The sequence below is a fragment of the Cygnus olor genome, chromosome 8, assembly GCF_009769625.2.
Source record: "Cygnus olor isolate bCygOlo1 chromosome 8, bCygOlo1.pri.v2, whole genome shotgun sequence".
NCBI lineage: Eukaryota > Metazoa > Chordata > Aves > Anseriformes > Anatidae > Cygnus > Cygnus olor.
Genome location: NC_049176.1, coordinates 12,171,196 through 12,184,729, shown reverse-complemented (window position 1 = coordinate 12,184,729; position 13,534 = coordinate 12,171,196). Strand labels below are relative to the sequence as shown.

Below are 13,534 nucleotides of genomic sequence, written 5' to 3'. Positions count from 1 at the left end.
AGGGCAACTTTCTTTTTTGCTTTCGGGTAGATGGCACAAGGCCATCAGTGACCTTGGGCAGCAGCACCAGGCTGGGGGCAGCACCCCCATTTTGCACCAGCCAGCCAAGCAGGTTGCAAATTTCCCTGAAACCCACCACCCAACAGGGATATCCACGGTCCTAAAGTGGGGACGGTCACTAAACCCAACCCTGGTGAGACCTGGCTCCTTCCTAAACAGGATGACCCAGCCACCAGCACAGTCCTGCTACTGTTCTGAGCACCCCCACAGCCACCAAGCGCTGGGGGCTGGCAACAAACAGCAAACACCAAATTCAACCCAAAAGCCTGAGGCACTCAAGGAAGCCATGTGGGAAGGAGACTTGGAACAAAGCATCCCTCTCCCTCCCTCCCACAGCCACCAGAGACTGACCCCAGCATCTGCTCCCTATTTCCCCAGTGGTTGTTAATCATCTGCCCCCCTGGAAGTCCCTTCTTGGGGTGCAGAACAAGCCCCACACATTTCCCCCCCCCCCCTCCATCTGCTAATGACTTCCCTCCTCGGAGGCTGTGCCTCCCCCAGCCTGATCTAATGGTGGGAAATTAGCATTAAAATGATAGCTTGCTATTAGCAGCGCCTCAGCTCCCTATCACGCTCCAGGAACGACAAATGACAGGCTGTGATTTCCCCGCCGCGATGCAGGGGAGAGGGAGCTGCAAGGAGCGCTGAAGTTACCCAGGAAAGTTTGAGGCTCGTCTCCCCCACCTCCCCTTCGCCATCCCCGTTGCGTTCATCCGTAACACAGGCGATCCTACAGCAGATGGCACCTGGGCAGGAAAGCAGACAAATTGGCTCCCACCTGCAGGAGCACGAAGAGCTTTCAAAGCAGGCTGGCGCCTGCTCGCCAAGAGCCCCACGGCGTGGAGACGCTGGAGGAACCTGCCATCGCTCGCCTTCTTCCCTCCTCGCGTGGTGGTTTGCAGCTTGGTGGTTCCTGCTGCATCCCTGCCCAGCCAGAAGCAGGCAGCTGGCACCTCCCGTGATGGGTGGCAGGAGGGGACGGGCGCTGCCCCCCGAGCCAGGCACCCAGAAGAGGTAATTCAGACCCAGAACCGACGGAGCGATGCTTTCTTTGCGTCAGCACAACGCTATGGTTTGGAGGGCTCGCAACTAGCCTGGAGCTAGAAGGTTTTCTTGGGCCCCTGCTGAACATCCATCTGCTTGTCAAAAAACCAGCTCAGCTCAAGCTGCCAGCTCTCTCCTCCTGCCAAAGCAGGGGGCCGCCCTCCCAGAAAATTCCCCCCCCTTGACCAGATAGCTGTGGCAGGAGTGTGGAGGCACTCATTTCATTTTCTGCCTGCTCCTCCGAGCCCACCTGGCTTAAAGAATTTTTTGGAAGCAGCTCACACCAGGCTGCAAGAAACCAAGAGTTAGGATGGAGGCGAGCACACCCAGCAGTGCCAAGGCAGGGTGTCACCTCCCCGTGGACACCTGGGTGACCTGCAGAGTTACGGCACCTGAGCATCTCCCAGCTGGGTGCGTCCCTCCCTGCACAGCCTCCTCACAGGGACAGGGGACACACCAAGGCCAAGACGTGGGAGCACATGTAAGAGGTGTTGAAAGCACCCTAGGAGTCCTGTGCTGAAAGCTTCCATTCTAAAATCACATTTTTAGCTATGTGTGTAGGGTTGGACAGTCTCCTCCCTCTGCCTCATCCTCGCTTCTATCCAAAACCACTTGGCATCAGCAAGCAAAGACAAGTGTCCTCAAGCCCCAGCCTGCCTGCTGCCCTTTAACGAGCCTGGGAGGTGAGATGCAAAACGAGAGGGGAAAGGTTGGTAGGAAAAGCAGGGTGAAACAGTTTCCCCAGCAATCCCACCAGCAGCTCATATGCAGGAGTGAGGAGAGGACTCATCCGATGATGGATGGCAGAGAGCTGAACCTTGGCAAGGTGGAACAAGAGCAGAAGGAAGCATTGCTCCCAAAGGCAATGCTCACACCTCCTCAGGATTAAAAAAAAAAACAACTATCAGAGGCACCAGCAGCAGAAGAAGGGAACGCACTCACCCTCCTGCACGTTGGTATTCAGCTCTGGTCTGCTGGAAGGGGCCACAATCCAACCGCACATTTGTATATTCACTGAGCCGTACACCCCGCTCTGTGGACTCCTGACAGATGCAGATGGCAAAGCCATTTTTCATAAGGTGAGGGAAAAGGGGAGAAAGGAAAACAAAAAGATAGGCTCAGGCATCAGCTGGAAAAGATGCAAGACAGGATCAGGGCTAATAGAGAAGCAGAATCAGATTAAGCTCTTAGATCTTGAAGTGCACAAAAAGGCCTGTCCCCTGCCTGTTTTCTAGCACAGCCTGGCAGCAGCAACCACCTCCATTCTTTCCTCCGTAACCAGCTGGAAGATGAAAGCTGGACCCAGAGCAGCACTCGGGCTTTGCTGAAATTGCCCTTGAGAACAGCAGGCTGGCAAAGGGGCTGCTGGAGCAGTGTGGGCACGGGCACTCTTCTACCAGATTAGCTCCTGTTTAGAGGAGGCAAGAGCAAGCCTGGGGGGAACATTAGCCATTAAAACACATTTGTCTGTCCCTCAGACCCTGAGACTTCGCTCAGGCCTGAGTTCTTGTGGCTCTGAGGGGACATCCCTGGCAGACCTCCTGCTGGCCGGAGGCTGCCAGCATGGCAAGGGACCCTCCTGCACACTGCTCCCCAGGGTGGCAAACAGCAGCTCCCAACGGCCCTGGTTTGTCTCAGACAGGGACAAGCATCTGCCCTCTGGTCACCCACCCATCAGCCCCTAGTGCTGGAGAGTTACCAGCACCACAGAGCTGCCTGCTGACACAGCGAGAAGCGGTGCTCACCGCTGCATGCACCATCCCTCGGGCATCACGCACGTACGTCCCACTTGGCGCTGGGAGCAAGCAGCTCTTGATGTGAGCCAAAGGGAAAGGCAAGGATGTAGCACCCTCATGGGGGAAAAATGTCATCTCTCCCAGTGACGTTCAGTTAGCCACCGCCAGCCACAGCATCGCCTCCTCCACGTGCAATCGAAGCTGACAGTGATAATGCAAAGTATCAAAGCCTCTCCTGGCCTCCAGCCCCTGCACAGCACAGCCAGCAACATCTCACCATTTTATTGAGCAATCAGATCTTCCTTCTCGGGGGTAAGCTTGCCTTGAAGCTCCTGATCCTTCTGGGCAACTCCAAGGAGGATTTCATTGTGATCTCTGCTGCAACCTCTTCATTTCTAGAACGAGAAGCACACAGAAGCCAACACCTCCCTTTCAAAACACCCCCCTTGTTCATAAGCTGAAGTCACCAAAGGTTTCTGGCTGCAAAGTCAGGCCCATCTGAGACGCCCCAACGCTGTACCAACAGCTCTGCCACAAGTCAGAGCCCAACAGACCCAGGAGGCAAGGGAAATGGTGGCCAAGGCCAGCGCATGGCAGGGACTCACCCCAGCAGCCCTGCTGCTGCCTGTGGCATTTCCAGCTGACATTCAGTCCCCTCGCCCCAGAAGCAGGCGAGCATAGGGCTGGGGAAGGTTACTGCCGGGTCCTGGTGGAAATGTCATCCTACCACATATGCTTCGAGCAAGATTCACTCCCAAGCAGCCTCGCTCCATAATAAAAGTGTCAGAGCAGCTGACTTGCCTCCCCCTGACCTCATTGCCTCCAGATTTATCCTTCCTCGGGTCTCTCTCCCTCTGTAAGCTAGCACGTGCCCTTCCTTGCAATAGGCTGGTGCTGAAATTCAGCCAGCTGAAACCGTAGGAGGAAAAAAAAAAGAAAAACAAGCCAGGTGAAGGGGTCAGGGGAAAAAAAAGCTCAGAAGCCAAGTTTTCCTCTAATTCTGTCTGCTCTCAGTTCAGAAAGGGAGGAGGAGAGAGCAAGAGATGCCTCAGTATGGGAACGCGCTCTCTGCGAAAAAGCAGCGCAGACACCCGAGCGTGCAGCTGGCCCCTGAGCACCCCTCTGGGTAGGGAAGGGAGAGCTTGGTGCAGCTCAGGGGAGGCGTTTGGGAGCTTCTCTCCTCCACCTTTATTTCACAAAAGAGGAAACTGAGGCATGAGGCACTCGGAAATTTGCACAGCCGGTTAGCAGCACAGCCAAAGCCTGAAGCCAACTGATTTGTGTCCCATGTCAACGCCTTGGCTGCGGGGCTGAGGAAGCTCAAACCAGATTGCTACTAAAAAAAAAAAAAACAAACATCGCAGAAGAAGTGAATGTCCAAGCCCCTCGAGAGCCGTGCCGTGTTGGGCACCTGGAGAAGAGGCAGCGGAGGTGAGGCTCTCTGCAAGCCACTGTCTCTGGGGCACTGCATTACCTCTGTGGCAGGGCTGTGCTGGTGTGAGTGCAGCATCACGGGCACCTGCAGAGCAAGAACAATCTTCAGGGAATTAGAGAGAGACGTTAATGGTCCTTTGCAAAGAACTAAAGACATCCCCACTGGCCAGAGTTTGTTGGTTTTGTTTGTTTTTTCCCGTTCTTTTTGCCCGCAAAGGTATGTGTCACGCAATTTAAAACAACTTCCCTTCAACCTGCAAGACAGGACCTGGTGAGGCATCCTTAAACTGTGAGTGGAGGACCAGACCCTGCCTGTGCCAGGCTCCCAGCCAGCATGCTGCGTGCATTTCCCCAGCACAATTGACACAAAGAGCACAAGTGAGTCCTGGGCACCTCGACTGCCATGGGGGGACGCAGACTAAGAGAATATGACTGCAACAGCAGGCTGTGAAACGGCTTTCCTTGGAGAGAAGCAGAGAAAACCCCCCACCCCAAGGGCAGTCCTGTTACATTTGCAAACACACTGCAGGAGGCAGAGCCCACCATACCTCCTGCACTCCGGGACCTTATCGCCCAAGGACAACTTTTTCTGGCCTGTACTAGGGCACCTGTTCACTTGTAGACAGGCAGGAGAAGAGCAAAGCCATCCACCAGGCTATAAAAGCCCTGTTCTCCACGTCACGGCTGTTTTGCACATCTGGATGCAGCCAGCCCTTAAAACTTGGCAGCTGGCACGAGCTGCTCGGTCGGTGTTCGCTCGTCCTGTTAGCGCCAGGCAGGGCAGAGGTCCAGCAGGCGAGGTGAAGGGACACTTCATCTCTGTCAGGTCCTCCTCCGCTAATGAAAATATTTCTCCACTGTGTCCTCCAGAAGGTTTCCTTCAGCTCCGGCCCCCGTGTGATTGAAGGCTGATCTCTGTTACTCTCGGCTGAGTGGCAGCCCACGAGGAAGGTGATGGATTGCGCTTCCCTTCAACTTGACGTTTAATGGTGCTGGCAAGAGAAGAAAGAGCCAGATGTTTTAAGAGCCAGATGTTTGCAGATTGTAAGCCAACTCCTCTCATATGTGGGGCTGGAAGAGCTCAGGGCAGGAACGGGCCCCCCCCGCCACCAGGGTGCCCCCCTGGAAACGCAGCCCTCCCTGAAGGGCCACTAGACACAACCTGCCCTATCCAGCACCCTTAACAAGTCAGAACTGGGACTGAGGATCACAGAGCTCCTCAGCCTCCTCTCTGCTGCTGCTGCCCTGCTGTTTCTGCCCTTGCTGGAACAACCTAATTGCCCATCACGGTGCTCCCTGCACCCTCCACCTGCAAGGCTTCACAGCCCTTCTCCTCCTTTGTGCCCCCCCAAGCCACCAGCACTGCTGAGGACACTGAGGACACCCAAGCACAGTGCCTCGTGTTTGCTTTCCTTTCTCCTCTTCCTCATCTTCCCCCAGCCCTGCCTGCTGAGGCACTGGATGTTTATCAAGGAACAAAAAAAACCCATCCTACAGTGGGAACAAAAGGAGAAACAAAGGATATGGAGGCAGGAGGGAAAAGAAAAAAGACAGACCTTCCAATTACTGGTAACCAGCCCTGCTGCATGCCCATGTGCCGTGGGCTCTGGCAGGGGGGCAGGCAGGCCGGGCACACCGTGCACTGGGTGCACGCTCTGGATGGGGGCACAGTGCTCGCTGCTCTGGGCACAGCCTTTCAGGGGCCTCTCACACACCAGCGGGGTCAGGAACGGAGCTTTTCCCACCCCAAACCCTGCAGCAGAGGTAGAGGAGCTTGCTCGCAACTGGGAAATTGCCCACAGGGCTACCGCCCGCGCTCCCTTGGCCACCTGTCTGGGTTATTTGGCTAGTTTACCTTGGCAGGAGGGCTGCCAGCTACAGGCAGCACCACGGGTGCCCGCTCACGCAGCCGCAGACCGCGCAGCTCTTGCTGAGATGCCTTCCCCTCCACGGGGTGACAGGCTTTGCTCCCAGCCGGGAGGAAGGAGGCACCCAGCATGCTGCCGCAGCGCGGGAGGCACTCAGCCAGCCGCTAATGCTTCCCACCGTCTCGGAGCAAAGGGAGGAATTAGCTTTTATTAGCTCTTAGGAAGAGCACATCACTCCTGCCCTCTCCTCCTCTCACGAGGCTCGTGCACAAGCTGCAAGTGAAGCAGAACTGACTTACCTCCTAGCCAGCAGCCCCGAACTCCTGTTGGGCTGTATAAATAACCCTGTAAGTCTCAGACGAGCTGGGACAGAGCAATCCTCTAAAGGGTACCGCAGCGCCCTCGCTGCCCAAAAGTGCTTTAAAAGAGATGGGTGCTGGGCTTTTACACCTGGATCTCCCCGGTGGCACTACAGGGGTCCCAAAGGAGGGCACGTCCTCCCTGCCAGCACAGCGTGTGGCTGCTCCTGCTGACAGCCGTGCCGGGGGCTGCTATTTGGGGTGAGGTCTGTGGCTCCCCGCAGAGCCACGTGCGGTGTTCCTGACCACCGGCACCCAGCCGCCAGTGCGGTGAGGGATGGTGCTGCTCCACGCCAGCCGCTCTGGGGCTTGTTAGCGGGGTGATAAAGGGGATGAATGGCCCCAGAGAAATGCTCTGTCTCCTGCTGCAGTATTCATTATCTTTCAGCCAGGCAATTCTTCACGCCGGCCAGCAGCTCCGGGCTCTCTCGTTTGTCGTCCTCATGGGCTGTTCCCGCAGAGCCCGTGCTCTGCTGCTTGCGGGCCCCTCAGGCAGTGGGAACACCAAGTGCTGCCCCGTGAACAGCCCACAGCACGGCAGCCTGTGTCTCCTGGAGGTTTGCCTTGCTCCCACACAGCTAACTTGCTTTCCCAAACTCACAATTGGGAAACCGGAGCTACTACCACCCCCCAGGGCTGCAGGAAGCAGAGCTGGGTGTGTTTTTAGCCTGAGTTCCTACAGGATGCAGAGCATACGCAGCCCTGCCGCATCAGTCTGTCCCCTACCCACTCCCCAGGATCTCCTGACACTGAGAACAGATTTCAACCTGTCCTGACAGAGAGACAGAGGTCTCAGAGACAGGCAGAGTCTATAAATTTCACAGGAACAGACTGTCAAACAGAGGATGGAAATTATTAGTACCTTCAAAACTGTAGTGTATCATCCATTATTAGACACCAGACATTCTGCGTGGGAGAGCAAGACGTTATAAATATCCCAGGAAGGGCAGATGCTCCATTCAGCACAAGCAGCTTACTAGACACCAGAGAATCCTAAACCCAAGCTATGGAGCCATAGGAGATAAGAGTTCATGGATCCCACCGCACTCAGTACAAGTGGGAGAAGGTTTTAGACACATTTGGCTGATACGAGAGCCAGCCAAGAAGGCACGTTAGCCTTTGGCAAGCCTCTGGAAATGGGCCATGTGCTTTTTCCTCACCTTTCTTCCAGTGACCAAGCCGAGGCCCCACTGCATTAACACCACTGGCCTAAACCCCCCGGTGTTGAACGCATCGGAGTCCATACAGATATGTCCAGACGCTCCCTGAAAGAGAAGAGACATCCCCAGCTCTGAGGAGGAGCACTGATGGACTGAGTACTTCTCCCGCCCTCCCGATGCCCCCACAGCACCTCTCCGCCACACGGACAGAGACTTCAGCCTCCAGCAAGATGTTTCATCGCAGGCTGCTGCCAGCAAGTGCCAAGAACGCAGCCCGAGGCAGAGGAGGAGCCTGGGGAGCTCGCAGCAGTACCACTTGCACATCATTAGCGGGCTGCTGAATCACAGCACTCAAGCCTGTCACCCTGCACACCAGCCCGTGCTCCACACCAGACCCTGACCAGCCTCAGCGCGACCACGTTTACACATTTACAAGGCAGTGACAGCATGGAGGTTGCAGGCAGCAGCACCCCACATCCCAGCCTGGCCATGCTGAGCTCCCCACCACCAGCAGGCAGCTTGCACACCGCTCGGCACCGCGCTGCTGTCGGAGGGCAATACCAGCAGCATGGAGCTGATGGCCAGCCTGCCTCCTCCACCTCCCTTCAGTGACCCAATTAGGGAACCCTAATTAGGCTGTTTCAGGGTGGAAGCCGGAGCCATTCTTGACAGGAATTCCCACTGCTGACCGCTGCTCCCCTGGGTGGGAACAATTAGCAGCCAGCACGGCATGCGGCCAGGCAAAGGTCACGGAGCTCATAAGGCTGAGCGCAGCCCCATCCGCTGACCCCCGTGCAGGAGGACCAGCCCCACAGGCTGTATAGGGGCAGAGCGGGCAGTCCATGTGCTCGTTTAGGACCTGCACAGACCCAGTCATCACCACCTCCAGCCTCAAGACATCCAAGAGCCCTGGTAGTGGGAAACAGCCATCTTCCCTTCAGCTCCTATGTGACCATGGCCCAGCCGGCCAGACCCATTTTGGGGAATTCTCTGATTTACCTGGTGGGGTCAAGTCCCAGGAGGTGCTGTCAGCCCAGTGGATCACATATCCTACATACCTGAAGGGCTTCAGCTCTGCAAAGAGAGAAGGTAAGCACGTGCTACAGCGCATCTTTTATTCCATTTACTTCAGGGGTGCTTGACTCCCTATTCTGCCAAACAAAAGGAGTGACAGCAATTGAATCTAGGCTTGTGTTTCTTACAAAAGAAAAAAAATAAAATCCAGAAATCCAGTCACTGTATCCTAATTGTTCTGATCCAACCTTTCACAGCATTGCATTGAGCTAAAGGGCCGCACCTGAAAATATGCCAAGAGCTGCATGAAATGTTAATGTTGCAATTAAAACAATATGAATATTGCAGCACCGCTCTGCTGCTCCCCATCCACTGAACAATTCTCATTCAATGGAAGTCAAGTTACATTTGAGGAAATAATGAGGTCTGCTAATTAAGTCTGGCCTAGGAAGACAGCAATCTTAAAAGGAAAAAAAAAAAAAATCAGATCTCCCCAAAATGTGTACATTTGCTGCTGATTACCTGCAAAGGGAAATCATTAATGCTGTGCAATGCCAGGATCACAGGTCAGCACCATTGTCTTATTGCACACATCCAGAGGAAATTATCTTTTTAATGATAAAACACGTTAAGTCGTGACCCGCTTTGTCCCTAGGAGCCGAAGAGGAAATGCCAGGCTGACACTTTGCACATTCTGCAGGCAGAAATCAGACACCTGACAGTGAATGCCAAATTCAGGCCAGGCTAGCGAGAGGCAGGCGCAGGCTCCAAGGAGCTGAAGGCAGCAGCTAACGCTCGGCTGGCACGAGATGGATCCCAGGGAAGGGATTCAGCCTGGGCTGTAGCCTCAGCCCCCCAGCCACCAAGACAGCTGAGTGACAGTGATACCAGCTCAAGTTGGGGGAAGCCACGATGAAACAGACCTCAAGTCAGTCCCTGGGGAAGGCAGACTGGGCAGGATCATTGCGTTTTAACTCTAAAAAGAGGCAACAGAGGAAGACCCCCTCCTAGTCCCTTGGCTGCTGCCCCAGGACACAAGCACATGTTGCAATGCCACGAGGACACAGCCTGCAAACATGAGATGTCAGATCCAAGGGTCCCCAAGGAAACCTATACCAAACACAGAAAACCCACAGCTTTCCCACCCTCTTCTCGTCTTTCATCATCCTCCCAAATTTCTTTTCCTAAGCCAGTGGCTGGGGCTGTTACTGATCTCCCATCAGGTCTCCTGTGTTATTCCCAGCCCAAAGAACTGGGCAGGGAGGGCCTGACACTATGAATTTTGTGGGGAACGCAGAAGGCTGGGAACGGGCCCATCACATCATTCTGTTTGCTGTGCTGTTGCTGATCTGACTGCCCTTTCTCTCAGTCAGAGTTTCAGCAGCACACAACATCCACCCATCCTCTGTGAACATTGCCATCAGATCCAGTCCAATCGAGCAGCTCGGAGCTGACCCGGAGCCGGAGAACAGCTTGCTGTCTAATGAGCAGCCTACAGCAGCCACTACTCTGCCACTACTGCAGCAGCCTTCCCTAATCTACCTCCCTGTTTTCCAGCAGAAAATTCATCCATTAGAGGAGAGAATGAGGCCGCTGGGACCCTGGCTCATTTCTTGACCACTGTTGACTCTGAACTCCCGAACTTCAGCCTGTCTGAAATACGGACAGCCTTCCTCCTCAGATCCAGGCAGAGGATGAGCCACGCAGACGGGACTTGGAAAACCAAAAGATCCAAACGAGGGGGAGCTCCAACCATCAAGAAGGAAACGCTTCATGCAAAAGAGGAGAAAAACCCAGAGGAAAACATTGGAAAGGACTTCCCATGCCGTCCTAAGAGCCTCACATACCCTTTCTATCCATCTGTGGCCTCCTCGAGACGCAGGAGTTATTTCTGGCCACCGAGGTCCACCCAGGCCATGTCCCCCAGCAGCAGCCCACTTGGTTTGAGGGTGGATAGGTGGTCTCCTGCGGCCAGCCCCCTCCTCGCCGCCTTCCCAGACACACCAGCACTTGCTGCTCTAAAGTGTCTGTTCTGCAATAAAGAGCAATAAACATGCCAGAGTAATTAATGTCTTAACAACTTATTACAATCCTCAGATAATTAATCACAAAAGCTAAACATGCTGTCTCACCCTCCTAATGTGTTAATGCTCTAATTATTATGCCTCAATTAAGGGGAAGTCAGCGCTCCTTGCTTGGAAGTGCATGTTTAATAAGGGTGCTTGAACGCCGGCACGTTGAAGTGGGAAGGGAGGGGGGTGATGGGGGTGAAGGGAGAGGACACCATTTTTAATGAGGTTTCATGGGTGGCTCTAGGCGAGGAATTGACAGCCCCTTTCTGGGATCTCACACATGACTGCACGTGGAACTGGGGGCCATCTGCGGTGGCTCCGGGCACCGCTTCCCGGCGGGCTATTTATAGGAGGAGCAGCATGTGGGGCACGGAGACGGCAGGGACTGGGGATGAGCAGCTATGTTTGGCCAGCGCCAAACAGCAGAGCTGGCAGCTCGCAGAGCTGGCGGCAACAGGGGTAGATGGTGTCCTCCATCCAGCCCCTTTCTTGCTGTGTTTCCAGACACGTGGACACTTGTCACCACTCCTGTCCCACGGGACGTATCCGCACACCCAGATCTGTCCAGCGCAGTCCTGCCTCTGCGCTTCACCTTGATCGAGCTACCCCTGGGGTGATAAGTACGGCCCCAGGGATGCGTCAGACCAGCTCTTCTGACTTCAGCTCTCACCTGGTTGCTTTCCGCAGCTCCTTGAGGTGCAAGGACACGTACAGCTGTGCGCCGTGCCTCCGAGAGCACACACCTTAACCGTGCTTGTTTTACAGGTGGGGAAACTGGAGGCCAAAGAGATTCTCTTAAGGGACTTTGTGATGGTTACCACCTCTCTGGTGCCTGGCTCTGAGCCTCACTGGCCATTGGGAAGCCTCAGAAAGGGGTTCTTGGTGGTCAGGAGCTTGAGCAGCCTGTAACAGTGCAGTGGGACCTGGGCCCCTCACTGCAATAGCAGCAGGTCCCTGCTGTAACAAAGACACAGCTCTGCACCCATGTGTCCTCACTCCTGGGGAGGGCTTTTGGTACAAAGCACAGCCAAGGCAAAGATGGCATCACCCCCAACCTCCCTGCAGCAGCGGTGCCCCTGCAGAGCAAAGGGCTGCAGAGGAAGGGCCTGGTGCGAGGTGGCCCAGCTCTGCGACACAGCAGGCATCCAGATCTCAGCACCACGCTAGCAGCTCTAACAGAAGAATGGCTGGAGCCCAAATCTTCCTGACAAAGTCTACCAACAATTCCTTTTTCTGATAAAAAGCTTTTGAAACAACTCCTTCGCACCACCCCCCAAGTGGTTCTTCAGAAACAAGAAAGCTCCCCCCGAACCAGCTGGGTTTCTGCTCCACCCGAGCCTTTTTAAGTTTCTCAGACAAACAAAACACCAGAAGCATTTTCAGCCTAGGTTAGACTGGAAAACGATCACATTGCATTTCCTCAAAAATGAATGCACTGTGTAGGTTTGGATGGCTCCCTCTGAGGAATAAGGGAGAAGGAGTAAGGAACGAAACAAAACAAAGCAACCCGGAGGAGACATGAATTTTAAAATACATGAACAGTTTTGGTTTTCAAATAATCAAAATGAAAAAATATTTCACATAGTCACTTCCACAAAAATATTTTTGTCACCCTGATTCTTTGATGATTTCTCATGAAAAATAGAAAGAAAACTCTCCAACTCTGTCCATTCCATCTGTAGCACCTCTGAAAGGGAGCTGAGGTCTCCCCACACGTGCAGCCTGAGGATTTCCCCAGGGACGAGGGCTCCAGAGGAAGACTTGTGCATTGGGCCTCCCTCAATGCTGCTTTTCATTCCAGCATCAGCCTTGACCTGCCCAGACTTTCCCTCATCTCCTTGATGCTGATGACTTCAGGCATCCCATTCTAGTTCCCCACACTTGGCTGGAAACTCCTAGCACAGCACTTCATCTCAGAAGCCTCACTTCACTCCATGAGCTGCTACATGGAGGCTCCACCAGAACCCAACTGTACAGCCATCCAGGACCAGATCATCAAAACTGTTGAAGTCTGGGCAAGCACAGCTTGCCATTACTACGTTTTTGGGGCTAGAAAATTTAGGTTGGTTATATTGGAGTCAGCCTGTTCCAAAGCATCAAGCCAGCTGAATATCTGGTGCCAGGAGTTTTGGTGAAGGTGACTGGCTTGTGTTAGCTTTCTCCAGCCCTGCAGCACGCTATCTAGAAGGAAGCAGTAGCACACAGATCCTGTGCTGGGATATTCTCCCTGGGATGCTCTGGGCCCTATTTAGCTCGTACCTATCACCAGATACTGGACAAGGAAACAAACCTGAGCCTTCCTCCCTATGGGACCCATGTACCCAGTACCACTTGCTCTGCCAGCCTGAGCACTCTCTCATTCTCAGAAGCAAACAAAACAGAGAGGGGGGATGGCTATGCTCATTTGCACCTTTTCCAACTGAACTCTGAGCATCGGCTGCTTGGAGTGAGCCGCTGCCCCAAGAGCATGAGCCGTGGTCTCTTGCATGCTTGCACTAAGCAGCTACTGCCATCAAGCACAGGCAGACAAGTTCCCAGCGCCCTGGAGCAGGGCCTGAATTTTGAGGGCAGACTCTGGAAGAAAGCAGATAACCACTGCATTAATAAAATATGAAATGAAAGGACCATCAGACAAAAAAAAAGTCATTGCTTCCCAAAAATAGACAGTGGGTCCAAAGTGCTGGACCAAGGAGCCAGTGCCACCAGAACCCAGATGTCCCCAACCTCACAGCCCCCATCAACAAGAGCTTTCTGAGTTTGCCTCACCCTCTCCCTCTGCCTGCTGCC

At 54.3% G+C, this 13,534-nt stretch overlaps 1 long non-coding RNA gene across 4 annotated transcripts in view; it reads right to left on the bottom strand.

The window, feature by feature from the left end:
- Window positions 1-222: 222 nt before the first annotated feature.
- LOC121074080 overlaps window positions 223-13,534 on the bottom strand; it is a 58,767-nt gene continuing 45,455 nt past the window's right edge. For all 4 annotated transcript variants that reach the window (XR_005822096.1, XR_005822095.1, XR_005822097.1 and 1 more), the window contains 4 exons: window positions 10,523-10,707; window positions 8,661-8,735; window positions 7,662-7,766; window positions 223-5,266 (listed from right to left, as the gene is read on the bottom strand). This is a non-coding gene — a long non-coding RNA (uncharacterized LOC121074080). The remainder of the gene's footprint in view (window positions 5,267-7,661; window positions 7,767-8,660; window positions 8,736-10,522; window positions 10,708-13,534) is intronic.